This window comes from Pan troglodytes, chromosome 5, assembly GCF_028858775.2.
Source record: "Pan troglodytes isolate AG18354 chromosome 5, NHGRI_mPanTro3-v2.0_pri, whole genome shotgun sequence".
Taxonomy (NCBI): domain Eukaryota; kingdom Metazoa; phylum Chordata; class Mammalia; order Primates; family Hominidae; genus Pan; species Pan troglodytes.
In genome coordinates this window covers 165,432,738-165,460,534 of record NC_072403.2, presented here as the reverse complement: position 1 = coordinate 165,460,534, position 27,797 = coordinate 165,432,738, and the positions used below count along the sequence as shown (strand labels likewise).

Below are 27,797 nucleotides of genomic sequence, written 5' to 3'. Positions count from 1 at the left end.
TCTTGGGTGACTAGGCACATTGTCAATGAACACTAATATTTTGAAAGGAATCCTTTTTTTCTCAGTAGTGAGTCTCAACAGTGGACCTAAAATATTCAGTAAGCCATGCTGTGAACAGATGTGTAGTCATCCAGACTTTGTTGTTCAATTTATAAAGCACAGGCATAGTAGATTTAGAACAATTCTTCTAGGCTCTAGGATTTTCAAAATAGTAAATGAGCATTTGCTTCATCTTAAAAGTCACCAACTGCGTTAGTATGTAATTAAAAAGCCAGTCTACTCTATAAAGCTTTAAAATCAGGCACTGCCATTTTTTTTCTGGCTGTAAAAGTCAGGATATCATCTTCTTCCAATAGAAAGTTATTCCATCTAGTTTGAAAATCTGTTGTTTAGTGTACCTTTATCAATTATCTTACCTAGATCTGGATAACTTGTTGCGGCTTCTACACAATCACTTGCTACTTCGCCTTGCACTTGTATGTTATGGAGAGAGCTTCTTTTATGAACCAACCTCTACTAGCTTCAAACTTTTATTCCGCAGCTTCCTCACCTCTTTCCGCCTTCATGGAGTTGAAATGTGTTAGGGCCTTGCCCTAGATTACATTTTGGCCTAAGGGAATGTTGTGGCTGGGTTGATCTTCTATCCAGATCACTCAAACTTTCTCCATATCAGCAAAAAGGTTGTTTTACTTTCTTATCATTTGTGTGCTTGATGGAGTACTATATTTAATTTCCTGCAAGAACTTTTTCTTTGCATTCACAACTTGGCTAACTAGTGCAAGAGGCTTAACTTTGGGCCTATCCCAGCTTTTCAACATGCCTTCCTCACTAAGCTTGACTATTTCTAGTTTTTTATTTAAAGTGAGAGACGTGCAATTCTTCCTTTCACTTGAAAGTTTAGAGGCCACTGGAGGGTTATTAATTGGCCTAATCTCAATAATCTTAAGTCTCGGAGAATAGAAAGGCCTGAAAAAAGGGAGGAAGGTGGGAAAACAGCTGGATAGTGGAGCAATCAGAACACTCATAACTATCTTACTTGGACGTGACTTATGATACCCCAAAATAATTCAAATAGGAACATCAAATATTGCTGATCACAGATCACCATAACAGATGTAATAACACTGAAAAAGTTTGAAATGCTGCAAGAATTAGCAAAATATAGCATGAAGTGAGCAAATGCTGTTGGAAAAATGGTGCTGATGAACCTGATGGATGCAAGGTTGCCACAAACCTTCAATTTGTAAAATGCACAATACCTGCAAAGTGCTCTAAAGCAGAGTGCAGTAAAACAAGATATCCTTGTTTCTTTATAGCTGCTTGTTACCTTTATAGCTGCTTGTTACCATTGTGATATTTAAAAGCTTCTACTGTAATTATTTAACATATATTGTAATAATCACAAGATATAAATGGGGAGTTAACCCCCATTTGCAATAAAAACAATTCTTAAAATAAGAATAAACTTTTTATAGAAACATGCAAACCCTACAAGAGGAAAACTTTAAAACAATCCTAAATCAGACAAAACTAGAATTAGGTTTATAGGAGGATAGTCACTCCCCTTTTTAATAGAATGACTTCGCATCTTAAAATGTTATTCCCTGTGGTTAATTTAAACATTTAGGTGGGGGGAGCAGGGAGGGATAGCTGTAGGAGATATACCTAATGCTAAATGACGAGTTAATGGGTGCAGCACACCAGCATGGCACATGTATACATATGTAACTAACCTGCACATTGTGCACATGTACCCTAAAACTTAAAGTATAATAATAATAAAAAAGATAAATAAATAAATAAACATTTAACTCAACCGTAACTTAAGAACAACAGACTTACTATATTGAATGAGATTAAGTCAATGCAAAAATTCATCTAGAAAATCAAAACATGCAAAAATACTTAAGAAAGTTTTTAAAAGCTATGTCAAAGTAGGCCTACCACATCACACATCAAAACAGTAGAAAGCCTCATAATTAAAACAGTTTAGTATTGGTCCGTCAATTGATAAGAGGCTTTAAAGAAGAACTGAATCTCTGAAAATAGACGCAAGTATAAAAAGTTATTTACTATAAATAATAAAGTGAGCATCTAAAACCAATTTGACAAAGATGGATTATTTAATAAATATTGCTCTGACAACTGATTAGCTATTTATAAAAATTAAAAATTAGAAACTCATTACAAAACTTATAAAATAATGATTTTCCAACTGACCAGGGATCTAAATGTAATAAATAAAGAAATAAATAAGCCACACAAATCTTAGGAGAAAAGTGGGTGAATTCCTTTATAACCTGGAATTATGGAATTTTCTCATTATGTCTCAAAATTCACATACATTAAAGACTGATGAATTTGGTTACACAGAAGAAAAACTTTAGTGTGACAATAAAGAAGATAAAGAAAATCAAAGAAAAATAAAAATCTAGGAGCAAATGCCTATATCCTACCCTCTCTCTATATAACTAATATCCCAAATATGGACAGAATTGTTTTTTAAAATGAGGGAGTATGGACGAAAAACCTTATAAAAAATGGGCTAAGCATGGGAGTAAAAAATTCACAGAAAAGATATTAAAATGGTTCTTAAACCCATGAAAAGATATTAAGCTTCATTCATAACCAGGAAAATGCTTACTAAAATATATTAAGATACCACTTCTCACTTACTAAATTGGTGAAAATTTAAAAGTATGACAACACAGTTGGAGAAATTTTGGGGAAACACGCACTCTGAAAGGTTGATTGTGGAATAACCACTTTGGAATGGGATTTTGCAATATCTAATATAACTACATATGCTTCTACTCTTTGACCAAACTCATGTCTAGGGATTTACCCTGGAGATAAACATTCAATCATTCTCCTACATATGGATATTTATTTTGCTTCCAATATTAGGCAATACAAACAATGCCGCAACATGTATTAAATAAATATCCATATGTAGGAGAATGATTGAATAAACATGGACACATTGTGAAATTTATAAAAAACCTAGCAGGGCCAGGCACACTGGCTCACGCCTGTAATCCCAGCACTTTGGGAGGCTGAAGTGGGCAGGTCATGAGGTCAGGAGATTGAGACCATCCTGGCTAATGCAGTGAAACCCTGTCTCTACTAAAAATACAAGTAATTAGCTGGGCGTGATGGCACACACCTATAATCCCAGCTATTTGGGAGGCTGAGGCAGGAGGAGAATTGCTTGAACCCAGGAAGAAGAGGTTGCAGTGAGCCGAGATCACTCCACTGCACTCCAGCCTGGGCAACAGAGGGAGATTCCATGTCAAAAACAAAACAAAACAAAACAAAACCCTAGGAAAATATTGTGAACTGACATGCATTAATATCCATGATAGATCATTAGGTGAAAAAAGCAAAGTGCCAAAGGTTATCCAAAAGTTGCAAAAGATGTCACTTTTTGTGTAAAAAAAGGAAAATAAAATATGTATAAAAAAGGCTTATTTGTACAAAAATAACTATAAGAAGAAAAAAACAGAAAGCAACAAGTTTAGTTAATTACAGGGACATACATAGAGTGAAAGAATGGGGAATGGCAATACCTAGAAGAGATGGAGTGAGAACCACACTTCTGTAGGTATATTTTATAAATATGACTTTTAGAACCATGATACCATTTAACATACACAAAATCTACAAATAAGATAAAAAAGGATAGGGAAATAACCCAAAGTTCAATGCAATCTAAGACAAACAACCAAACAAATAACTGTGAATGAAATAAATGGCATAACCGCACTAAATGGGGAAAAGACTAAAACGTCTCTTGAACCTAGCATTTTGACTACCCACTGTCAGGTTAAAAACAAAGAACTATGCCTGATTATTAGACTTTCTTAGTAGGTTTTTTTTTTTCCACAATGGTAGGGGTTAGCAATTATGAAATCGACTGAAGTATATTATTCCGGGTAAACAAGTAACTATGTAGTAAATAAAGGGAGCTATGCTTTTCACTGTTGTGAAACGGTTAAAAATGTAAACATTTAAAAAGTTGGGGGAGATTATAATAAGCTGTGGTGTCAGACTGGAGTTGGAGGCACTAATATGAACTCATGGTAATACACAGATAGAAAGAGAAAGAGATATATAGAGTTAAACTATGTAAACTAAGAGTGTTTAGATCCTAGATACCAGTACAAATGAGCATGTGGTTATTTGGAATGGTCTTGTGTGAGCTGTAAGTGTATGCTGTAAGCTTTGGGCAACCACTTGAAAAATTTAAAAAGAAGTATCCTTGTTATGTGAAAATAAGAGAGAAAATGGTGTATCCTTGTTATGTGAAAATAAGAGAGAAAATGGTATCATGCAAAACGCTCAGTTAAAACCAGAGAAGGCAGAAAAAGAGTAAAAGACAAAAAAAATAGAAAAACAACAATATTTGGTGACTGTTAAAGGAATTAATATTCATTTCTCTGCTATGCATGTTTGTCTGTTCTTCTTTAAAACACACACACACACACACACACACACAAAGGGAATTAACACAAGGGAAAATAAAACAGAAACAAAGACTTTACTTCCTAATCAATTTGTCCAAGGACTGTAAAGGACATTGCTCATGACTGTCAGCCTTCCTGGGTATTTGCTGTCAGTATTCCCGGTATTTAGTGTCTGTTTTGGCTGCAGCCTTATTCATCACTTGTTTTGTTTATGGTTCCTAACTGAACAATGTCTGTCTGTAAGTAGCATTAAATGTAGCTGGTAGTCTTCTGTATTCACAGTTAGGAATAACTTTGTGTAATGGGACTGAAATGTTCACCAAAAAATCAGAAAACAAACTGAGTTTCTCAAACAGAATGTGAAGGAAAAAATGTGCTTGCTTTTCCAAGCAAGTAATCATTAGGAAGATTTGTTATACCCTATAGGAAGCTGAAGGAAGGAGCTATCTAATTGCTTTGGCTCACCTGGGAAATAAATGAGCCTCATAATTTTTAGCCATTTACCTGTTTATTGTTTTCTTCAGAGGATTTAAATCGAACTCATTCCTTTCAATAATTGCTCTTTTCTTAGCCATGGCAAGGAAAATATCTCACTATCATTTTAAAGTCAGGTTAAAACAATGACCTCAACATTTATTACAGTTGACATTAATGGTTTCCTGTTATTAGGACAGGATCATATTAAGAGGTTTATAACATGATTACTCATTTGCTTTGAGAAAAAAAATTATTAGTAAACACCTCATTGTTCCTTCCCTCTGAGAATGTCTTGATTGCAATTTATTTCTGTCAAATAGAGGATTCTTCAAATCAGTAATGTTACCTGTAGGTCATTGAAAATAATCAGATGAAACATAGGATATTCTAATAATAATTATGGACAGCAAATTAATTCACTGACTTCCCAAGAGTTGAGGAGTGTTGTTTGATTTTATTGTAATCAAACAAGGGAAGGTCTGGTGAATTAATTATTCAGGGAAAATCTAAAAGTGTCAATATGCATGAAGCATAAGGGAAGAGGAGTGAGACAAGAGAAAATTACAGAATTTCCCAAAGGGCATATCCAGCCAACTTATCAGCTAGAGGACTCATAAATAGCATACTTGGCTATTAGTTACTTTTATCAATTTCACAGGAAAGTTATGTCTCTAAGTTACAGGGGAGGGAGAAGGCTGTCTCTAAATTATAAGGGGAGGAATGCGTGAAGGATAAGTATTAATTCACAATAGGTGTTAAAATGCTAGTCATAATAATTGTAATTATGCTTAATGTGACAAAAAGAAGAAAATGAATGACAATACAATGAATAACATGGAAGCTGAATTCTGATTATTATTTAACTGAGAAAGTTATGGTTTCATCACCCACAAAAAGATATAAAATGATAGTTTTATTTTGCTTTAATTTACACCTCTGATTTAGAGTGAGTGTGAGCATCTCCTTATAGACCTGTTAGTCTTTGATGTTTTCCTTTCCTTAAATTGCCCTATTTTCTACTTGTATTGCTCTTTTACTTGATAATTTGCTTGACCTCCTTATATATCTTGACAATAATTTTTTGTTGGTTCTAGAAATTGCCATCATTTTCTCCCAGTCTATCACCTCTCAGTTAACTTTGTACATGGTGTCCTTTGCGAAACAGAACAGGACTTCATATTGTGTACTCAAATTCATCAGTCTTTTACCCTGTGTTTTGTGATTTCTATTTCTACTTTACAAGTCCTTCCCCATGCCCAGGGTATAAATATATTATCTTACATTTTTCTTATATAATTTTTTTCATATTTAATTCTTTCATCTCTCTTGAGCTCATCTTTTTGTTGCCACCCATTTTACTTTTCTAGGTAAAGTGAACCAGTTTCCCAATTATACATTATGAATATTTTTGATCACCTTATGATACCATCTTTTTATATATTGTGGATCTGGGCTTTTGTGCAAGCTCACATGTGTGTATTGTCCTTTTTGTGTATTGTGATAATATCTTTCTGTTTACATAACTATGGCTTTCTAAAATGTTGTGATGTTTACTAAGATATTCCTGTTTCTATTATTAAAATTTACTTCGCTATTTGTGAACCTATATTCTTTTGCTGTGAGTCTTACTATAGGTTTACTGAGTCCTTCAAAAAACCAACTGAAATTTTGATTTATGGATTTGGAATTGCAAATTCAAGATTAATTTGATGATAACTTATATCGTTATAATATTAAATCTTCTAGTCCAAGAAATTTTTAGTGCATCATATTATCATCTAAGTTTCTTATTAGGAATTGTAAAGTTTTATTCACATAATATTTATGTTGTCCTGGTGAAGTTAATTATCCTATAACTTACAGTTTTTATTGCTCTTGTGAATAGCTTTTTTATAGCCGGTTGTTATTGCCTAAAAATTCTTTTGACTTTTCGTGGGTTCATTTTAAATCAGAAGACACCATGGAACTCTCTTATACATGTAAATAGAATGTCAATTGCTCTGTTTGTTTTCCAGGTATATGACTGATCATAGCACATACAAGTAATAATATTTCATCTTTTGTTTCAAATCCTTACACTTTTTTTTTCTCTTTCCTCACAGCAATAGCAAGAAATTCTGAAATTCAGTTAAACAGTCATGATGACAGGGAACATCCCTGTCTCTTTTTTTTTTTTTTTTTTGTCTCCCAGGCAGTGGCACAATTTCAGCTCACGGCAACCTCCTCCTCTCGGGTTCAAGCTATTCTCTTGCTTCAGCCTCCCGAGTAGCTGGGACTACAAGCGAGTGCCATCACGCCCAGCTAATTTTTTTTGTATTCTTAGTGGAGACGGGGTTTCACCTTGTTAGCCAGGATGGTCTCAATCTCCTGACTTCATGATCCACCTGCCTCGGCCTCCCAAAGTGCTGGGATTACAAGCGTGAGCCACCGTGCCCAGCCCCCTGTCTCTTTATCTTAAAGAAAATGAAACTAAAGATTCCCGATTAAGCATAATGTTTGCTTGAGAAAATTGTTGTGTAAAACTTACCAACTTTTAGTGGTTTCATTGTTCTTAGAGTTGTTTTTAAATAGTAAATAGTTGTTGAATTTTATGAAATACATTTTTCTGCATATATTGGCACAGTCATCTCATGTTCCACCTTTAGCTTATTTAGCAGAGTACAATAATAAATTAATGATGCTGGATCATTAATAAATCCCTGGCATTAATTTCTCCGTATTATTTTAATAATTGTTGGATTTGATTAGCTATTACTTTATTTATATTTTTGCATTGTCCTTTATAAGTGAAATAAGTATGTAATTACTTTCTTTTGTATTGTCTTACAGATTTGGAATACAGATTTTACTAGCTTTATAAAATGGTCTGCATGATAAACAGATTGACCCCACAAAGATGCCCATTCTCTAATCCCTAGAACCTGTTAATACGTTACACTACATGAAAAGAGATTTTGCACATAGAATTAAGGTTACAGATCTATATGACTGAGTAGACTCACTGCAATCATATGACCTCTTAAAAGCAGGTAGCTTTATCTGGCTGGAGACAGAGAGATGCAATCAGAGAAGATAAAAGAGAGCAAAATCAGAAGTCAGAGATATATCAAGAACGAGAAGAATTTGATATGTGGCTAGCTGTAATGTTTAGGGGACTATAGGGCAAGGGTCAGAGGGATGTCTGCTGGAGTTTAGGCTGCCCTCCGCGGACCATGAAAAAGAAAATGGAGGCCTCTGTCTTATAGCTGCAAGTAGCTGAATTTGGCCAATGACCTGAATGAGCTTGAAAGTGGATTTTTTCCCTCAGCCTCCTGATAAGAGCTCATCCAGATAACTGACTTACGGAATTGTAAGATAATGTGTGTTGTTTTAAGCAATTATGTTTGTAATAATTTTTACACAGCATTAGAAATATAATACAGATATTAGAAGTGGAGTGCTATTGTAACTCTGAAAATGGAGAAATGGCTTTAGAATTGGGCAGTGGGCAGACTGAAAGAATTTGAGGATCATGATAGAAAAAGCCCCAATTATCTTGGATGGACCAGCAGACACATGGATGTTAGTGACTCTGCTAGTGAGGGCTCAGAAGGAAGTGAAGGAGTGTGGCATAGACTCTTAAACCACTTTAGAGAATACCTAAATAATTGGGAATCATATCTCTACCAATGATTAATAGAAACATGAACTTTGAAGGTGTTGCTGCTGAGAGCCCAGCAGGAAGGGAGGCATGTGTTATAAAGGGAACCCTTGTATCACTGTGACAGGAAGCTCAACAAAGTATTATCCTGCAGTTGTTTAGAGAGCTGTACTTGTAAATGACAGGATGAACCCTGATGTTTATCTGAAATTTATAAGCAAAGTGATGAATGTACCATCTCGTTTCTTCTCACTGCTTACTGGAAAATGTGAAAAGAAAGAGGTAAATTGAGGGAAACCTGTTTAACAAATAGAAAGCAGGAGGAGGTGATTTGGGTATTCTTAGCCCACCAGATGGTAGTAACTTGTAAAATTATGAGATTGCTTCCAAAATGTTGCATAGAGGAATATCTGAGTGTGTGGCTTTACAACTTCTTGCTAATACATCAGAAAGATCAAAAGATCGAAGTATTTAGTCACATAGAATCTTTAAAATTATTAAGAGAGTAAATCACCATTTCTCTCAACAAAACTAGGGAGATTCTAGCAATCTCAGGGCTAAAAATGAAGAAGAAACTATCTAGGAAAATCTACAGACAAGCCACTTGTCTGATAGAGTGAATACCTATGACATACATGGGTGACCCAATAAGTTCTTTGGAATTTTTACCAGCAGAAACACTGCCATCTCAGACTAAAAGCATCAGTGAGAAGGAAATTTTAAAAGGTCATTGGACCATAAAATTTGAATGGTGAAAAAAAAATTGATAGAACTAATTCTCTGGTAACACATTCCATTGTTTATCAATAGGGGAAGGATAACCCAGAGGGCACAATATGGTCCCAGAGGGCCAAAAACAGCACCATAGAGGATTATTCCTAGGCTTTAGACCCTAAAGGAGTTTACTCAGCTAGATTTCAAAACTGCTTTTGGAATAGATTTCATAGCATAGTAATAATCTATTTCTTAAATATTTGAAACAATTCCCAATAAATGCATTTGGGTTTAAAACCCCTTTCTGTTTCATTGACATTGTACCATCAAATTAAAAAGGCATTGATAGAATTGTTTTTAGTACTTTTTAATCATTTATTTTAAGTATCTACCAATCCATTGCTTAATAGGAAAAAGATCTTTTGTATATTCCAAATTTGAAAGCATTTTGATTTATTTGTAATTGATTCTTAGCACTGTAGTTAAAGCAGGCCTATATATTTTGTTTTTTTTTAATTTGTGTTTGACACTGGTATTTGATATTTTTAAGTGACAGAATTCTAACTTAAGCAGAAGATTGTATAGGCTCATGAAATTCAAGGAAAGCGTGAGTGACTAAGAAAAGAATGCCTGGGATGATTCTGAATCTTGGAAATCATTGGATTTATAATTATCACATGCTGCCATGTCCTCTGTTTCACTCTTTCTCTGCATATCTCTTTAGGTTGGCTTCCATTTCTCCAAGTCCAAAATGACTTTTTTTCCATTGTGGGGGGAAAAAATAACCATTAATACATTCTAAGCGTTACATATTACAACCTAGCTATGAGAGAAAAAAACATTAAAATATTTGTGACCCAGTTTTGAATGTGCTAATGAATGTATTTATTGGTCTTGTTTGAATTAGGTGCTAATGAACTTGGACCAAAGAAATGGTACCAGTGGCTGAGGTCATACTGCACTATCAGCCAATTTTCTAAAATAAATATGTGGATAAGAGGGTGGGAAATTTGAACAAGTAACTCAATTTCTAAAACTGACTAGTGGTTAATTAGCAGTATTAATATTTGTTCTCAAGGATTATTTGTTGTAATTTATTTATGCCTTAACAACTAAGACAATTTTTCTTTTTTCCTTCCTTCCTTCTTTTCATGCTCAGAAAATTAATTTTTACTTACATTTTTCTTCATACTCTGGTTAAGACTTGCATTTTTGTTTATGATAATTGAAGTACAGTATTAGCCTTTGCAAGAATCACTGGAAGCCAGTAAAGCTTCATGTGGATAACGTGCTGTCTTGAGTAATGCTGCACTGAACATTTAATAAACAGTATTAAGGAAATGCAGGGGCAAAAAGTTTTATGTTGTTTAGCACAAACAGGTTCCAAAGAGCCAAGGCATTGTCAGTTATAATAATGTTATTACCTTTCATTTATGGCAAAAGGTATAAACTTAGCGAAGAATGATGCATTTGAAACAGAGAAGGAAAGCTTGTCTGCTGAAAGTGAACAGGAAGAGTGGGTATCCAGACCCTATAAAAAAAATCTATCCATGTACTTACTGGAAAATGAACAATTAGGTGCCTCTTCTCTACCCATTTTTCTAAATAATCAGTGATAAATCATTGACTCTTACATGGGGCCAGGAATTTTGTAATACAACTTTTTTTATTTTTATTTTTAGAGACGGAGTCTTGCTCTGTCGCCAGGAGTGCAGTGGTGTGATCTTGGCTCACTGCAATCTCTGACTCCTGGGTTCAAGCGACTCTCCTGCCTCACCCTCCCCAGTAGCTGGGACTACAGGCACACACCACCATGCGCAGCTAATTTTTGTATTTTTAGTAGAGACGGGGTTTCACCATGTTGGCCAGGATGGTCTCAATTTCTTGACCTCATGATCAGCCAGCCTTGGCCTCCCAAAGTGCCGGGATTATATGTGTGAGCCACTGTGCCCAGCCTTTTGTAATACAACTTTTATTCAAATTGTTTATATAAACAAATCCTGTTTCACAAAATATTTGTGGAGGGCCCTGTACATTCAAGGGGCAGTCCTGGTTGAAGGGGCTGGAGATTTTCTCTGAACTCTAAAAACATTATCATTATGGGAACCCTTTAATCTATACACATCATAAGTCTAATGATTTTACTAACAAAAAATGGAGTTAAAGTTTTTTTCAAACCATTTATATTTGAAACATTTTTTACATTTGCATTTAGAAAATATATTTTGATTTAAAGTTTTTTCTGAATAGCATTTTCATTCAAACTTTAAGAGATTGTGAATATGCAATCATAATACTAATAGGTACAGAAACTACTTTTAAATTATGAAAGAATTATGGAGATTTACTGCATTTGGTATATATCTGGTATATGAATGATACCATTAATTATTTACAGAGTACTAATTATACTTGTATAGTAACATATACTTATAGTAAGTGCAAGATTTATTTTCAATATCAAATACAAATTTATTAATATTATACAATAACATTTACTATTTAAGTTGTGAAAGAATGCTTACCTATTAGTCTTTTGATAAATACTTTCCTTGATGCTTTATTAAAGAGATCTCTAGAGGCTTTATAATGTCAAAAGATATAAAAAATTTATTTTCAAAGGACAGAATAGGAATGAAAAAGCAATTGGCTTTCAAATAACATGAAATTAATAATATATTTCAAATTTCTACAAATTCATTTTTGTATTTGAGAAGAATGTAAATGTGATTCACTTTGATTTTTTAGATATAAATATGAACTAGTTGAAAGCAAAAGGAAGATTTCCTATTTAGTGACACTTTTTGTTTTGTTTATTTTTCCTGTTTCCAAAGGTAATCTAAAGCAGTTTCTAAAGCTAACCAAAGGCAGACTCAAAGCAAGTGCATTCCAGAATTTATTCACAAGTTTTCCAATTTGTTCTTTTTAATATCGAAAACAAAGTAAAATTGTTTTTGTGTGGTTTCCCTACAACATTTTATCCTTTTCCAAAAAAGAAAAAGGAAGAAAGAAAAGCTTCCAAAATATCAAAAGAGTGCAATAGAATCTTTTTATACTAACTGACACATTAAGTAAGCAAATTCAGGTCTGTGTAATGAACCGTTCAAGACGCAGACACAGGCAGATGAAATGCAGACTACCCCAGAGAAAAGATTGATATTTTTATCTCCCTGAAGGGCAGAGAAAGCAAATACATAATGGTCTGAAAGAGGATCATAAATAATAAGTTGTCAAATCATAGAATGCCAAATTTTGTTTTTACATTTCAAAGTGAAAAATTGTCAGACTCAGAAAATACTTATATTAAATATTGCTTTTAATATATAAATAATGACTTCTTTGAGCTTAAAAAGTATAAAGCTCAGTAGTAAGTGGGAGATGAATATTGTAGTTTACACTAAAAATAGTTATTGTACCCAGTGTTATAATGACTCATTAGACTTTATATGAAAATATTAAAGCATATTGTAGGGGAGAAGGAATAATTTTCCTCTCTACCCCTCTTGAGTTCTTAGCTAGGAGCCCCTGTAAAAAGATACAGATTAACAAGAAATACACAAACGTTTAATAACGTGTGTAACTCCTATATACATGGGAGTTAACCCAGAGAAATGAGTAAATCTCTAAAGTAGATTTCAAAGTACAGTTGACCCTTGAACAACACAGGCATTAGGGGCACTGAATTTCTAGTCAGCTGAAAATTTGCTCACAACTGTCAGCTCTCCCAATAGCCTGCTATTGACCTGAAGCCTTAATGACAAGAGAAGCAGTCAATTAACACATATTTTGTATGTTATATGTATGATATACTGTATCCTTGCAATAAAATAAGCTAGATAAAAGAAAATATTAAGAAAATCATAGGAAAAGAAAATGTATTTACTATTTATTAAATAAAAGTGGATCATCATAAATGTCTTGATCATTGTTGTCTTCACATTAAGCTGAGGAGGAGGAGAAAGAGAAAAAATTCATCTTGCTCTCTCAAGGCTAGAAAAGGCAAAAGAAAGTCCACTAGTGGCGGGCCCTTGCAGTTTAAATCCATGTTGTTCATGAGTCAACCATTGTAGCTCTGTCTCTAAGCTCTAGTACAATGGTTTTCAAAAACAAAGAAAAAAAGAATGTGGGGAAAAGCACAGTTAGGATCAGGTGGTCAAAAAAGGCAAGATTTATCATGCAGACTTAACTCTCAGTTCCTTCTCCATTGATGAGTCTCAGTGACTCATTCATCCTTCCCTTCCTGGTGCAAAGAGGGAGACAACCTTAGAAATGAAGATTTCTTTCATACATGTACCCTTCTCTTACAAGAGGGTAGCTTTTTAAAGCTTATCCTGTATCTGCAGTTTCTCAAAATGATCAGATGAAAATAATCCTTACACAAAGAGGCATATCTGAGGTGGCATGTTCTGCTTTTCTTTTAGGGCGGTGTGTCGTAAAATCTATCAGTATCTTTATTTGAGTAAAGAAGCTCGTTTATACATATATAATATACATATATAGGTCTATATGTGATTACTATATTATATTTCATAGTATTTGCTAGATGAAGCTATATGTATGTTTTGGGGATTCACCACATGGCTTGTCATTTTTGAGATTAATATTTTCTTTTTTCTAATTATACTTTATTGCACTTTAACTTGCTTAAATTTTCAACCTAATTTTGTTCTAAAATATGTGTCTAGATATCTTCATATTCGCTAGGAATGTGTTTATCATCTTTGTTTCAATATGTGAGTAGTTGCTGTGTCTGTGCTAGCTACATTAAGACCTCACTTTTCATTTCTATTTGATGCTAATACAGTTTATTATCAACTTAATTTTCATAACAACTGATTTTATGTGTGTCTGTGTGTACTATCAACTCTAGAATGATGAGGTTCATAAATTTGGAAAGGAGAGTTTTATTTCTCATAAAGGGTTGCAGCCTATGGGCGCCATTCTGACAGGCTGGGAAGGGTAGCCTCCTGCCAGAAGCCAAAAAGAAGCACTTTAAGAGTAGGAAGAACAAGACAAGAATTTATGCTCAATGGGGTGGCCAAATATACATATTCAATAAGCTATGGGATGAGTCACAAATATTTATAAAAGGAGAAACATGTGCATGCACAATTGAGCTTTATGACTCTCCATGAGTCCCATGTTCAGAAATGGCAGCCTTAATATGATCCAAGGGTGAAGTTTTCAGCTCTCCAACATAAAAATATGAAGCAGAGAACAGGAAAATCCTCTCTGTGTGGCCTCTGTAGACTGGCCAGAACCACTCTGTGATTGGTGATCTCTAATCAGGAAGGAATGCTGATTGGCTTTTGTGTGAGAACCACAAAGGGAGGGGCAGCATCAGGTGGTTGGTTGAAATCAGTGGTGGAGCCTTTTGAAAGGCTGGTTTCCATTTAGCCCTTAGGGAAGAAAGCCTAAGGGCTCTTAACAGGGGAGGGGTATAATGGGGTGTGTCAGACTTCCTATCCCATCATGACCAGCAACTCAGCTTCCAAGGTTTCTCTGGGATCCCCATGGCCAAGAGGGGGCTCATTCAGTCAGTTGAGGGACTTATGATTTTACTTTTATTTCTTATAACTATATGCTAGGCAACCTTTTGAGTACTTTCTATACTAGTTCACTTAATTTTCACAATTGTTGTTGAGAAACATATAATTCTTACACCCATTTAAAATGAGGAAACTAAAACCCAAATAAACTGATGGGGCTTAGGACCCATAACACCAAAATATGACTGTAGGAGATTAGAATATGCCACTCTAAAATACACCCTTTTGGCATCAGAATTAATTTGATCTGCTTATTTTGAGAAACTGTAACATTGAAGCTCTAAGAAATTGCCCTTTTATAGGGGAGAGTTTTATCTATGAATGAAATTTCCATTAGTAAAAGTGTCTTTCTTTCTGCACCAGGAAGAGAAGTATGACTAAATCATTAGAGACTCTTATCAATGGAGAAGAAACCAACTTAAATATCTATAGCAAAACTTACTTTCCCTGGCCATCTCATCTAAACTGGGTCTTGCCCACACCCTTCTTTCTTTTTTTCAGAATACAGTCAGCCCTTTGTATCCATGGGTTCCACATCTTTGGATTCAACCAACAGCAGAGAGAGGGGAAAAAAAAGAAGAAAAATATATCTACATAAAAATTTCTATATATCTATCTATATATAAATGGCATACGCACTGAATATGTGCAGACTTTTTTTCTTATTCCCTAATCAATACAATATAACTGCTATTTACATAGTATTTACATTGTATTAGCCATCATAAGTAGTCTAGAGATGATTTCAGTATATTGGAGGATGTGCTTAGATTATATGCGAATACCATGCCATTTTATATCAAGGAATTGAGCATTCTTGGATTTTGGCATCTGTGGAAGGTCCTGGAATCAATCTCCCATGGTTACTGAGAGATGACAACACTATGGTATTTAAGTTGTCAAAGAAAATAACATTTCAGGACTCTCTAAATTTATTATGTAAAGGGGGAAGGTAAGCCCTGGAGACTGAGTCACCTAGCAGGTTTGCAATTCTGCTTCTTAGATTGTAGCTTAACTCTCTTCGTCATTGTTTTTATTCTATAAATGACTAGGAGAGATCAGAGGCCAGGCCCTCCCCATCCCAATCACTGATCTTTCTTATAAATTAACTGCCTCCTTTATTGTCCTGTACCTAATTCAGACCAGATGGTTCCCAAGATGCCATGAGAGTTACATCTTCAGTGTGAAGAGTTAAATATACCTTCCCCCCCCACACCAAAAAAAAGAGCAACTTGGCAATAGAGATATTTTCTCTGTGACAATAAGCATAGCCTTACATTTCTCCTCTGAGTAAATAATCACGATATCCATGAGCTTAAAGCAGTCTGTCTTTTTCTTTTGGAATGCTGCTTGATACACCAAAGAAGGCTGTAAGCAGTGATCCTAGAACTGTAACAGCAAATGACTATTTCACAACACAACAGCAAGGCCTGGAGAGAACTTTAGGTGATGGATGGGACATGGTACTCATGTAAGAACAATAGATTGAACAGAATAATGCACTGCCATTAGAAATTCCCTTGGTCCCACCTCAATATTGAATGTCTTTCAGATATACCCAGGACAATGGGGGTACCTATAATAAACTAAGCTACCTGGATTTCTTACCTCACATATTTAGGGAAAAAACAGTCTATGACAATGCAATATTTAAAAAAAAATAAAACAAGGGAAAACTTATCTAAGGAAACATACCTCTTTTTTAATCCTGATTAAAGATTTTTAATAACTAAGATTTTTCTGACACAAGTCTTCTGAAACATGTTTGAAAATAAAGTTCTAGGAATGTTTTCACCAATGTAACTTCATTTATTCTTTATAGTAATTATTGGGAAGGGTCAGATAATTTCCTACATTACATGTGATTAAGCTTTCAGAAAGTTTACCATAATCCATACAACGTAAGATAAGAATTAGAAGCCAGTGCTAATATGTTGCCTAATTATGTGCCGTGCAAGCCTGCCAAACCAGTACTCAGGCAAGATCCACACCAATCCCTTCTCCTTTTTATTTAATGGTTTATGTTTTTCTGTTATAAAATATTTTATAAATGCCAAAATTTACAATACTTAAAGTCTTTCTCCCTCTCCTTGTATACATATACATTAGATATATGTATGTGTATATAAAGCACACACACCCCAAATCAGAAATTTATATTCCCTTATATTTATGATTTATCTCATTCTCACCCACTCATGTTTCTGTAACACAATCAATAGTAAGACTTCAGACATATTTAAACAGTTCACATGTATGTGCAAACATTTATATTTATAGATATGTGTATTCATTGGCAGCATATTTTGTAATAGAAAAAGATTTGAGGCCGGGCGCAGTGGCTCACGCCTGTAATCCCAGAACTTTGGGAGGCCAAGGCAGGCAGATCACGAGGTCAGGAGATCGAGACCATCCTGTCCAACATGGTAAAACCCTGTCTCTAGTACAAATAGAAAAATTAGCTGGGTGTGGTGGCAAGTGCCTGTAGTCCCAGCTACTTTGGAGACTGAGGCATAAGAATTGCTTGAATCCAGGAGCCAGAGGTTGCAGTGAGCCAAGATGGTGCCACTGCACTCCAGCCTGGGCAATAGAGCAAGACTCTGTCTCCAAAAAAAAAAAAGAAAAAAAATGTAAACAGACACTCTGTGAACTCAGAATGGTCTTTGTTATCTTGTGAAGTGAAAAAGTAATACATAAAAAAAGTATGCTGTCTAAAAGATATATTCTGTGTATCTCCAGAATAATCAAAGAATGTACATTGCTGACTTTAAGGAGGGAAACTGGGGGCCTGGGGTTTATAAGGAGAAAGAAACATTGTTAACCTACTAGTCTTTCAAAACCTTCAAACTTTGTTACATGTGAACTCATTACTTGTTTAAAAATAAGAGGTTTTTTTTAAAAAAAACAGCCCAGGTAATAAGCACAAAATGGATATTATAATGTTAATATTACAATTATAAAATGGATATCATAATGTTCATAAGCCAAAATTTTTTAAACTAGCCTCCTGAGAATACTGTCCTAAAAGATGTTCTGAAGAAAAACAACACAAAATTACATGACCTAGTATGTGTGGAAATACCAATGAAATCTTCGCCTCCTCCTTATTCACTATGAACTCTACATGTTCCAGGCCCTGATTAATTGTTTCGTAAAGGAACATCTTTAGCTCTTTTTTCATTCCATAATTTATAAGTTTGTATTCAACTTTTAAATCTCTTATACTAAGCAGCTTTTAACATCCAATGACATCAGTTTTAACATGACACTCCTGAGAAGATAGAATACTGCTTTATGCTAAATTCAAGGCAATGTATGTAGAAGAGTCCATTACGCCATCACGCAGAGTAATTTATTTTTATTTTGTACACAGACACAGCAACCTTGACAATCTAATTTGTAACTCAGCAATAGGTTAGAAGTAACAAAGAAAGTGGGAGGGAGAGGCAGTGACAGGCATGTGTACTGATAGCTGGGAAAAGCTATGGATGAAACAAAAAAGAAAGCAGGCTGGAAAAAGAAAAATACACAAATGTGCAATAATTTGTGATTATTTAATTAACAAACAAGGAAGCAATAATAACTCATTTGATGTGTTTATGTATAGAGTAATTGGTGACACACTGAAGCCATCTTGATGAATGTGATTCATAACATTAAGAGATACATTTAAGAAACAAGAAATGACAGGAATATTCCTCACACAAGCCAGGAAAACACTACCAATTACAATGGGACTTTGATAGTGGTTTTGTCATAATATAAAGGATACAACCCAATGAGCAATCTGGAAAATGGAAAGACAACAGCAAGTTTTCACCTTTTACCTATTTAGCCTATTTAGAAGGAAAAGATAGTCTAAATTTTTTTTTTCTTTTTTCTTTTTCTGAGATGGAGTTTCGCTCTTGTTGCCCTGGCTAGAGTGCAGTGGCACAACTTTTTCTTTTTTTAGACAGTCTCACTCTGTTGCACAGGCTGGTGTGTAGGCTGGTGTCCAGTGGCATGATCTCAGCTCACTAGAACCTCCCCCTCCCAGGTTCAAGCGATTCTGGTGCGTCAGCCTCCCAAAGTAGCTGGGATTAGAGGTGTGTGCCACCACACCCCAGCTGATTTCTGCATTTTTAGTAGAGACAGGGTTTCATTATGTTGGCCAAGCTGGTCTTGAACTCTCGACCTCAGGTGATCCGCCCACCTTGACTTCCCAAAGTGCTGGGATTATAGGTGTGAGCCACTGCACCTGGCCTAAGATAGTCTAATTTTCTCACACTTGTAAAAAAGTTTTCCAGAGTTATCTGTTACATTCAGTGAGATTATCCAGATGGAAGAGCTGTTAAAAACATCCAGTCGCCTTTGCTTTAATTCTTTGTTCATTAGCCACCTTCTAATCCATCATTTGCTTTTCTCAATGAGTTTTCTCCACAAAGAACATATATCTTACTTAGACGAGGGAATCTAGCTTCCAAGCATCTGTATCTTTGTTAACTAATCAGAATACATAAGTAAGCAAAGTTATTTTCATGTCTGAGATTTCTGCTGAAAGTTATTAAGAAATATAATGATGCATTTCAAAATAACTACAAAAATACATAAAACTAAAAAGTCATCCAACATCTATCAATTCTTTTTGTGATCACACAGGGTTTCTTATCTCTTGTGGAAGCTTTTATAAATGATCAGTGGAAGAAAAAATACTTGAACATAAAGCAAAAAGAAATGAAGTAAAACATTTCTCAACATAGATAAAACAGGGAAATTCACTTGGTCTGAAACATTCCAAATATTTGGGAAGCTGAAAATATTGGAAATACCATGATTTAGGTCTCTCTAATTTTTATATTTAGTAATTATGTATAGTAATTCTCAACTTTCATTAACTTGGGTTTAATTATTTCACTGTAATGTCTGTAGTTCTAAAATATGCATATTTTTCCACAAAGAAATTCATGTTTATTTGCTTCTAAATAGAAATATAATAATGCAAATGCATTGTTTTACTGGATATTGTTTAAATGCTAATACCAAGTAAGATACAGGCAGGAAAACAACAGTCCCATTTTGAAGCCTCTAAATTTTTGAAAAGCAAATTTTAAAACTTGCTCCTTTTCCTTTTTATTTAAATTATTGTGTCATTGTTGTTTTTGTTTTGCTTTTACTTATTGAGTAGGTTCAACAACAGCAAGAGAAAGAAATAAGGTGGTTGTGGAGAAACACCTTTCCTAATTATAATTGGAATTTTATAGAGAAAGAAAAATATGGAAAAAGAAATTTAAGTTTTCTGAGCCAAATGCACTATGGAACAAACATTAAGTTCTTCCTTACCAAGTAATGATTTTAAACCATGAAAATATTGTTTCTCTAAAAGCAAAATGGATCATGCAATTCAGAGTGCTCTGCAGGGAACAAGGCCACTAGGGAAGCAGCAGCAAAACACTTTCGATAAGAAAGTAGCAAATTATTCCAGATTTTGTATTATTCTAGTCAACAGGAGACACAGAAATGTGAATTTTCAGAAAATGACATCACAAAATGGTCAGAAACAAAGAGTTCTATGAACTTTCTTTGAGGCACTTGCAGCAGTATGTAGTCCTTGCACTTTTGGCAAGCCAAAGTTATCCAATTTGATTGGAGTCATTCATTTCCCATCACACAACAGAGCTTTATTAGGGAGGAAATGGGAGGCTAACATTATATCTAAATATATATACACATATATAAGTCATCAGAATCCATGTCTAAATACTGAGACAGCGATCTTCCTCTGGTTGGATGTTAGGATGGAGAACAAGTCATTCTCGGAGGAAAAGAAAGACTATGGTTTTGTGGAAAGAAGTACAGTCTTGTGGCTGGGCACGGTGGCTCATGCCTGTAATCCCAGCACTGTGGGAGGCCGAGGCAGCCAGACCACTTGAAGTCTGCAGTTTGAGACCAGCCTGCCAACATGGTGAAACCCCATCTCTACTAAAAATACAAAAATTAGCCAGGTGTGGTGGCACATGTGTGTAATCCTAGCTACTGGGGAGGCTGAGGCACAAGAATCACTTGAACTCAGAAGGCGGAGGTTGCAGTGAGCTGAGATCATGCCACTGCATTCCAGCCTGGGTGACAGAACAAGACTCTGTCTCAAAAACAAACAAACAGGCAAACAAGTACAATCATGTGCTGCATGTTTCTGTCAATGAAGAACCACATGTAGTACCATAAGATCATAATATATTATTTTCTCTGTAGCTTTTCTATGTTGAGATACACAAATACTTTATATTGTGCTACAACTACCTACAACATTCATTACAGTAATGTGCTGTACAGGTTTGTAGCCTGTGAACAACAGGTTATGCCGTATAGTCCAGGTATGATAGGCTCTACCGTCTAGGTTTGCATAGGTACACTCTATGACGGTCACACCATGATGAAATTGCCCGACCACACATTTCTCAGAATGTATCTCTTCGTTAAGTGATGCATGACTAGTAAGTTCAGCATGCTAAGGCAATGTATTCATTTCCCTGCAGTATGATTGGCAGATTATAAAACAGATATAAAATCAAATCCAACCTTTGCTTCTAAGTAGCTTCGTGACTGAGGTGCTAAGTCTCTCTGAGCCCTTGGCTGTTCAATAAAATTAGCTAAATATCTATAATGTGACATTTCTTTAAGAGTTAGAAAGTGCCTAACAGGGTGGTTATGTTTTTAGAAAGTAATGTTACTCATTGTTTAATACATACATTATGGGTACACATTTTTCTTCTAAGTATAATTTTTGTTATATAATGCTTGCCTTTATATATGATGATTTCATTTAAATGAGCTCCAAATATTACATAGTTGTAATAATAATTTCTGTTTTAACCCTCAAACTTAAAATGTGATTTCTGGTTTCTAAGTACATGGGAAAATTGAGTTTAACTTTGATTATACAATTTTTAAAATTTTATTGCATTATAGTCAGAGAGCACAGCTTGTAGTATGTATAACTTGAGTTTTTTGGAATTTGTTAAGAATTTTTGCATCCAGAAACATGATTGTGTGTGTGTGTGTGTGTGTGTGTGTGTGTGCACTCACTTAAATGAATAATCATTTTTTGTGTTAATCTCAAGTGGTGAATGTTGTCATTCTCAAACCCCTTACAGCCCATGTCAGAGGTGGGGTCTGCAGGTAAGGTTGGTGTCCTCTTCGCTAATAATCACTTATTACTGTCTACTCTCTTTTTTATCCCTATAAAAACACTAATCTTTGTATATAATGTCACCAGACTACAACACCCAATCACCTACCATTCTACCTTACTCCTCTTAGATCACTATCAGTCTTTCCGGAAAAACTATTGTCATAGTTCTTAAAAATTATTTCAACAATGTCTGTCCATTTTGATGAATCTTTTTTTTTTTAAGAGCTAGAGTGTTGTTCTGTTACCCATGATGGAGTGCAGTGGTGTGAATAGCTCAGTACAGCTTTGAACTCCTGGGCTCCAGGGATCCTCCCACCTCAGCCTCCTGAGTAGCTAGGATTACAGGCATGCGTCATTGCACTTGGCTCTATTTTGCTGATTCTTTCCAATACTCTGGTATCTTCGTCCCATGTCTCCTCCAATGGTCATGTCTTCGGTCTTATGTCAGCCATTCCCTGCTGTGGTCATACCCTTGACTTTATCATTACAAACATATGCAACCCACTCATAGTGATCAATCCATCTGTAGACTGCAGTAACCTCACAATTATCTTGAATCAGTTGCATTTACCATATTTTCCCTTTCTTTCGTACCTCTAATGTCTGTCCTTGTCTTCTTTCTTAGCTTAGTCAGTCATTATACTTGCTTCCTTTCATGTGTCCTCAACCTATTTTACCCATTTTTGCACTTAATTGTTAAAAATGTGTTTCTCATTAAGCCATCTCTTTATATACTCCGCACAGCCAGATATCTGTGGCTCACTTCACCTAGAAGCATATGGCTGGAAAAAAACTTTCAACAATGCCGCCTAGTGTCACTTGAAATTCATGATCGCTAGCTTCAAGTGACTCTTTAAGGATGCCATATGAGCCTACTGTATTTTCCTGGGCCATTTATTATTTCACTCTAACAGATAACTTTTCTCATACTTTATCTTTTCTCATTAAACCCCAACATCGCATCCCTGTTCTTATTCTCCAGAAGAACATTTCCACAGTCTAATACCAACAGCTTTAAAATAAACACATCAAAGACATTTCTCCAGGATATTTTTTTTCTGACTATTCCGCAAAAACAATTTTTCTGTCTTTACTAGATCAATATTATTAGTCTGGAGAAATGCTATTATTTCTCTCACAGAGGAGACACACATGGCATGCAAATCCTCTGTTCACTTTACATTCTACCTAAAAACTCACATTTCTTAATTTCTTAAAGTAAAACACTATAAAAAAGTTTCATATGTGATATTTACTTCCAATTTCCTTTTCTAATTCTATTTGAAAATAATCAGATATTTTTCTAAACACTTTATCAAAATTGTTTGTCGAGGTCATCTATGACTCTACATTACTAAATGCAATGATCAATTTTAACAAAAACCCAATATTTGACACAAGTGGTCACATCTTTTTTGAAATATTCCTTTTTCTGGGTTTTACAGTTTTATTTTGACTTTTCTTTCCCTGAACATGTGTTATTCTGTGCTCTAGCCTCAGTGTAGCTGTTGACAGATTTGTTATATATCTAATTGACTTTTCCCTATGAGTAATTGTTCTTATTCTCTGTGATTACTGTCAGTATCAAACAGGGAGAAAAACAGAAAAACTTTAATTGGGCATCAATATAAGCTATAGAAAAATTTTACTTGAGTAACTAAATAATGTACTTTTGTTTTAACTAGTAAGCCTTTCAAGGGTTTGTTTCTAATATTTGATTTACATATAACTTTATAGGAACTTATTTATAATATACAAAATTAGAGAAAACTGTGTGCTAATATTACCACTTCTTGAAAATGATAAAATTTAGATGATGAAATAGGATTTTAGGAGGAAAAAAATCTTTTAATCTTAACGTAAATTGAAAAAATAAAATGCACAAACAATTGGCAGAGAAGACTAAATATTTTATATGGCCTGAAGTTAAATTTATATATATAGGTTTTATTTTGTACAGAAGTATGTCTCCCACATGCAATGTTAATAAGAAAAATAACAAATGATAACATTAACTGAGTGCTAAAAAATAAAATACAGTGTGAATGATGTCCCTAAGATTCTGCAGCCAGGCATCCCTGATGACTGTAAAACACCAAGTGCAGCAAATATAGTTAATTTGATTAAGTAATTCAAACACTGTAAAGCAGGTACTTTTATTATCCTCATTTTACAGTTGAGCAATATGAGGGATGAAGAGTATGAGTAATTTGTGTAATTTTCCACAAAATTATACAAGTCCTTATGGCTTATAAGTGCTATGCCTTGATGTTTTTGTACTCTCCAAAATTCATGTTAAAATTCAATCCTCAAAGTAATAGTATTGGAAGGTGCGTCCTCTGGGAAGTGAATGAGTCATGAAGACAAAGCCCTCGTAAATGAGATTAAGTGTCCTTACAAAATGGCTTTGCCAAGGGAGTTTGTCCCTTTGTGCCCTTCAACCTATTGCCATGTGAAGACACGGGCTTCCTCCCTTCCAGAGGATGCAGCATTTAACCTGCCACCTTAGATGCAGAGACTGGACCCTCATAAGACAACTAAACCTGCCAGTGCCTTGGTCTTTGACTTCTCAGCCTCCAGAACTATGAGAAAAGTAACTTTAATTCTTTATAAGTTACTCAGTCTCAGGTTGGTCTTTGACTTCTCAGCCTCCAGAACTATGAGAAAATTAACTTTAATTCCTTATAAGTTACTCAGTCTCAGGTATTCTGTTATAGCAACCCAAACAGATTAAGACAGTAGTGAAAGAGCCAGGCTCCAGTCATGTCAGTAATAATTCAGACTCAGTTAGTTGTCATATTATACTGCTTTCATAAGCCCAAAGCACTAATTTCTCTTATCAAACTAATTCTATGTAAAATATATATATACACATTATAAAGCCAAATTGAATACCAAAGCAATCAGAAATCTTAAAAATCCTTTAAATTCTTACCTTTCACATATTGCTATTGAGGTACTCAATAGGCAGATATGGAATAAATTTATACCCCAAGTTTGGAAAACATAGCCAACAATGGACTCCAAAATATATGATATTTTTGGAAACATGTTTTCTCTCAGAAAGGAACACAATTTCAGAATAGTTTTTGACCTTATTAGAGTAATAGAGATGGATTTACTCTAATGCTTTAGGTAATTTTTAAAAATGGACATACTGTATAAAACAAACATTTCAGACACTGGACAATAGGCAGCACAGGGCTGTGATATCTGAAATGGGAGGAACAAACGAGATGGCCTTGAGGTTGCCCTACTTTTTGCCTGAAGTTTCACTTAGAGCTACAGAGTAAGGAAGGTAATAAAAACTTGAATATGGTAGACCGAGTTGAGGAAACACATGTTGGCATTCCAGAAGTCTGAGGTTGCTGGAAACTACAGGGCAGAGTTCCAGAATGAAAGGAGTTATGCAGAATAAAATCTAAACAGTGGTCCTCTTACATTTTTAATGACTACCAAGATGTGAGTGCATTGGGTGAAACTCTAGGAGATTAGTCAAAGAATGACTGAGGTGATGTGAGCTGAACAGTTCTCAAAGCTTAAACAGGGTTGAAAATTATTTCTAATTCCTATCATCAAGAGAAGAGAGCCCTCAACGTTCACTTTAGGCATGCAGTAGAGACACTAGAAGGCCTACACCTTGGTATTGGCTAAAGCTATCCCTAGAATTAAGGCTACTCTAGACCCACACTAATAAATTTTTATTAAAATAGCATCAAAAGAAAAAATAAAAGTAATTCAACTGATTAGTTGGACAAAAACCAATGGCCTTTAAAAAAAGACAAAATCCTTATAAAAATACTACATATGTAAAAATTGTGATGTGTAATATGTAATCAAACATTAGTAGACAGATCCAGAATTAAGAAAATGTAAAAATGTTCAGGAAACATATAAATTAAAAATAATTAAGAAATATTAGAGATGAGATTAGCAAACAAAAGTGTTAAAACTGCTATTATAAATATATTCAAGTATTTAAAAGAAAACATGAAAAAGAAAATAGAATATATCAAAATGAAATGTAATGAAAAATTCAATGGATAAGAAAAATAGCAGGTTAGGCACAGTAAAAAAAAAGTTAGTGAACATAAAGATATGAAGATAATTATAAAGAACAATGTTGGCCAGGCGCCGTGGCTCACACCTGTAATCCCAGCACTTCGGGAGGCCGAGGCAGGTGGATCACCAGGTCGGGAGATCTAGACCATCCTGGCTAACAGGGTGAAACCCCGTCTCTACTAAAAATACAAAAAAATTAGCTGGGCATGGTGGTGGGCGCCTGTAGTCCCAGCTACCCGGGAAGCTGAGGCAGGAGAATGGCATGAACCCAGGAGGTGGAGCTTGCAGTGAGCCCAGATCACTCCACTGCACTCCAACCTGGGCGACGGAGCGAGACTCTGTCTCTAAATAAATAAATAAATATAAATAAAAATAAAAAATAAAGGACAATGTTATAAAGATGTCTCATTCTCCTGTGATACAATATCAAACAATATAACACAGACATTTATAGATTCCTCGAAAGGGGCAAAATGGAAAGCATATTTAAAGTAATAATAATTGGAATTCTTCCAAAATAGATGAAAACTAAAAACCCACAGATTTATGAAGGTCAATGAGCATCAAGTGGGTTAAAAATATAGAAAACCTAAAACAATGCACAATAGAATGTCATTGCTGAAAACCAGTGAAAAAGAAAATTTTGTTAGAAGCCCAGAAAGAAGCCTTACATGGAGAGAAACAAAGATAAAAATGATAGTACCTATCCCATCAGAAACTGCAGGCAAGATAACAATGGAATGAAGTTTTAAATTCTGAACAAAAGTGTCACCTTAAATTATCTCATCATCAAAATTATATTTCAGAAATGAAGGCAAAGTAAACTTAGACACAGAAAAGTTAAGAATTTATCATTTGTAAACTTCCTTAAAAATAAGTTAGTTTTGGCTGGGCGCGGTGGCTCACGCCTGTAATCCCAGCACTTTGGGAGGCCGAGGCGGGCGGATCACGAGTTCAGAAGATCGAGACCATCCTGGCTAACACGGTGAAACCCTGTCTCTACTAAAAATACAAAAAATTAGCTGGGCGTGGTGGCAGGCGCCTGTAGTCCCAGCTACTCAGGAGGCTGAGGCAGGAGAATGGCGTGAACCCGGGAGGCAGAGCTTGCAGTGAGCTGAGATTGCGCCACCACACTCCAGCCTGGGTGACAGAGTGAGACTCCATCTCAAAAAAAAAAAAAAGAGAAAGAAAAAAGAAAAAGAATAAAGTAATATCAACTTGGAAAGAATAAACATAATTGCCTCTACTAATGAAATATTGTATATTTACAATGTTTATGAATAGATAATGGCCATTATGAAAGAGTTCAACTTCACTGGATTCAAGGTCAACATACAAAATCAATTGCATTCCTATGCATCACTATTAATCAATTTTCATAATAAAAATTTACAGTCACAATAAAAAAAAGTAGTCTTAAGCTCCCCAGGAAACTATTAAACCAGAGATAAGCCATTTGTGGGAAAACTTAAAATAATTATTAAAATATATAAAATTGAAATTTAATATTGAAAATTACACCATGTACCTGGAAGGAAAGATTTATTATGGAGATGTCAAGTCTTTTCCAAATTAATTTATAAATTCAATGCAATTCCATTCAAAATATCAGTTTTTTAATGAGATTTCAAAAGATGATCTTAAAATTTAAGATCAATGGAAGACTGACCAAAAGCAGCAAAGAATATTCAGGGGAAAAAAGGTGGAAGTATTTTCTCTAA

At 34.8% G+C, this 27,797-nt stretch overlaps 1 pseudogene; it reads right to left on the bottom strand.

The window, feature by feature from the left end:
* Positions 1-22,443, bottom strand: part of LOC129144380 (ATP synthase subunit a-like) — a 192,459-nt pseudogene extending 170,016 nt beyond the window's left edge.
* Positions 22,444-27,797: the final 5,354 nt, after the last annotated feature.